The sequence below is a fragment of the Manis javanica genome, chromosome 9, assembly GCF_040802235.1.
Source record: "Manis javanica isolate MJ-LG chromosome 9, MJ_LKY, whole genome shotgun sequence".
In the NCBI taxonomy this organism is placed as follows: Eukaryota; Metazoa; Chordata; class Mammalia; order Pholidota; family Manidae; genus Manis; species Manis javanica.
The window spans coordinates 100,186,880-100,190,889 of NC_133164.1; positions in this window are offsets into that span (position 1 = coordinate 100,186,880).

The window sequence follows — 4,010 nt, forward strand, 5'->3', positions numbered from 1 at the left end:
TTTCCCCTTTTTTTTTCTCTTTTTGGCGAGTGCTTTTTGGAAGCCTTAAAGGGACAGGGACCCCGGTGCTAGGGAGGCAGGGCGGCGGGACTGGTGAGCGGGTGCCTGGGACTGGCGCCTGAGGACAAAGAATATCCTGCGTTTTTCCCTGTGGGACCGGTGGGCGGATGCCTGAGATCGGCACTTGAGGACGGAGGAAATCGCACATTTTTCCCCTTTTTTTTTCTCTTTCTGGCGAGTGCTTTTTGGAAGCCTTAAAGGGACAGGGACCCCGGTGCTAGGGAGGCAGGGCGGTGGGACTGGTGAGCGGGTGCCTGGGTCCGGCGCCTGAGGACAAAGAATATCCCGCGTTTTTCCCTGTGGGACCGGTGGGCGGGTGCCTGAGACTGGCACCTGAGGACGGAGGAAATCGCGCACTTTCCCCCCTTTTTTTTTTCTCTTTTTGGCGAGTGCTTTTTGGAAGCCTTAAAGGGACAGGGACCCTGGTGCTAGGGAGGCAGGGCGGCAGGACTGGTGAGCGGGTGCCTGGGACCGGCGCCTGAGGACAAAGAATATTGTGCGTTTTTCCCTGCGGGACCAGTGGGCGGGTGCTTTTTGGAAGCCTTGAAGGGACAGGGACCCTGGTCCTAGGGAGGCAGAGCAGCAGGACCAGTGAGCGGGTGCCTGGGACTGGCGCCTGAGGACAAAAAAAAACTCACGTGTTTTTTCCTTTTTTTTTTTTTTTTTCTGTTCCCTCTCTCATTGTTGCTGTTGTTGTTTTGGTTTGGAGAGTGCTTTTTGGAAGTCTTAAAGGGGGAGGACAGGTCACTTAGACCAGAGGCAGGGAATCTGGGGATCTCTGGGCACTCTAACCCCCTGGGCAGCAGGGAGCACAGAGGCCCCTTATGGAGAAAAATAGCCTCCCAGCCGCTCCCCTTCCAACAGGGCTCCACCATTTTGGAGGAGCAGCCCCAGCCAGGCCACGCCCACAGCAACAGCAGAGATAAACCCCATAGCAACCGGGCAGGAAGCAGAAGCCCTGTCTGCACACAGCTGCCCAGCACAAGCCACTAGAGGTCGCTATTCTCCCAGGTGAGGAAGGCCATAAACCAACAAGAAGGGAAGCTCTTCCAGCGGTCACTTGTACCAGCTCTGCACACTATCTCTATCACCATGAAAAGACAAAACTACAGGCAGACAAAGATCACAGAGACAACACCTGAGAAGGAGACAGACCTAACCAGTTCTCCTGAAAAAGAATTAAAAATAAAAATCATGAACATGCTGACAGAGATGCAGAGAAAAATGCAAGAGCAATGGTATGAGATGCAGAGAAAAATGCAAGAGCAATGGGATGAAGTCCGGAGGGAGATCACAGATGTCAGGAAGGAGATCACAGAAGTGAAACAATCCCTGGAAGGATTTATAAGCAGAATGGATAAGATGCAAGAGGCCATTGAAGGAATAGAAGCCAGAGAACAGGAACGTATAGAAGCTGATATAGAGAGAGATAAAAGGATCTCCAGGAATGAAACAACACTAAGAGAACTATGTGACCAAGCCAAAAGGAATAATATTCGTATTATAGGGGTACCAGAAGAAGAAGAAAGAGGAAAAGGGATAGAAAGTCTCTTTGAAGAAATAATTGCTGAAAACTTCCCCAAACTGGGGGAGGAAATGATCGAACAGACCATGGAATTACACAGAACCCCCAACAGAAAGGATCCAAGGAGGACAACACCAAGACACATAGTAATTAAATGGCAAGGATCAAGGACAAGGAAAGAGTTTTAAAGGCAGCTAGAGAGAAAAAGGTCACCTATAAAGGAAAACCCATCTGGCTAACATCAGACTTCTCGACAGAAACCTTACAGGCCAGAAGAGAATGGCATGATATACTTAATGCAATGAAACAGAAGGGCCTTGAACCAAGGATACTGTATCCAGCATGACTATCATTTAAATATGATGGCGGGATTAAACAATTCCCAGACAAGCAAAAGCTGAGGGAATTTGCTTCCCACAAACCACCTCTACAGGGCATCCTACAGGGACCCCTAAAAAGAGCACAGAACAAAACACCCAACATATGAAGAATGGAGGAGGAGGAATAAGAAGGGAGAGAAGAAAAGAATCTCCAGACAGTGTATATAACAGCTCAATAAGTGAGCTAAGTTAGGCAGTAAGATACTAAAGAAGCTAACCTTGAACCTTTGGTAACCACGAATCTAAAGCCTGCAATGGCAATAAGTACATATCTCTCAATAGTCACCCTAAATGTAAATGGACTTAATGCACCAATCAAAAGACACAGAGTAATAGAATGGATAAAAAAGCAAGACCCATCTATATGCTGCTTGCAAGAAACTCACCTTAAACCCAAAGACAAGCATAGACTAAAAGTCAAGGGATGGAAAAACATATTTCAGGCAAACAACAGTGAGAAGAAAGCAGGGGTTGCAGTACTAATATCAGACAAAATAGACTTCAAAACAAAGAAAGTAACAAGAGATAAAGAAGGATACTACATAATGATAAAGGGCTCAGTCCAACAAGAGGATATAACCATTCTAAATATATATGCACCCAATACAGGAGCACCAGCATATGTGAAGCAAATACTAACAAAACTAAAGATGGAAATAGACTGCAATGCATTCATTGTAGGAGACTTCAACACACCACTCACCCCGAAGGATAGATCCACCAGGCAGAAAATAAGTAAGGACACACAGGCACTGAACAACACCCTAGAACAGATGGACCTAATAGACATCTATAGAACTCTACATCCAAAAGCAACAGGATATACATTCTTCTCAAGTGCACATGGAACATTCTCCAGAATAGACCACATACTAGCTCACAAAAAGAGCCTCAGTAAATTCCAAAATATTGAAATTCTACCAACCAATTTTTCAGACCACAAAGGTATAAAAGTAGAAATAAATTCTACAAAGAAAACAAAAAGGCTCACAAACACATGGAGGCTTAACAACATGCTACTAAATAATCAATGGATCAATGAACAAATCAAAATAGAGATCAAGGAATATATAGAAACAAATGACAACAACAACACTAAGCCCCAACTTCTGTGGGACGCAGCGAAAGCAGTCTTAAGAGGAAAGTATATAGCAATCCAGGCACACTTGAAGAAGGAAGAACAATCCCAAATGAATAGTCTAACATCACAATTATCAAAACTGGAAAAAGAAGAACAAATGAGGCCTAAAGTCAGCAGAAGGAGGGACATAATAAAGATCAGAGAAGAAATAAACAAAAGTGAGAAGAATAAAACAATAGCAAAAATCAACGAAACCAAGAGCTGGTTCTTCGAGAAAATAAACAAAATAGATAAGCCTCTAGCCCAACTTATTAAGAGAAAAAGAGAATCAACACAAATCAACATAATCAGAAATGAGAATGGAAAAATCACGACAGATTCCACAGAAATACAAAGAATTATTAGAGACTACTATGAAAACCTACATGCCAACAAGCTGGAAAACCTAGAAGAAATGGACAACTTCCTAGAAAAATACAACCTCCCAAGACTGACCAAGGAAGAAACACAAAAGTTAAACAAACCAATTACGAGCAAAGAAATTGAAACGGAAATCAAAAAACTACCCAAGAGCAAAACCCCGGGGCCGGACGGATTTACCTCGGAATTTTATCAGACACACAGAGAAGACATAATACCCATTCTCCTTAAAGTGTTCCACAAAATAGAAGAAGAGGGAATACTCCCAAACTCATTCTATGAAGCGAACATCACCCTAATACCAAAACCAGGCAAAGACCCCACCAAAAAAGAAAATTACAGACCAATACCCCTGAAGAATGTAGATGCAAAAATACTCAATAAAATATTAGCAAACAGAATTCAACAGTATATCAAAAGGATCATACACCATTACCAAGTGGGATTCATCCGAGGGATGCAAGGATGGTACAACATTCGAAAATCCATCAACATCATCCACCACATCAACAAAAAGAAAGACAAAAACCACATGATCATCTCC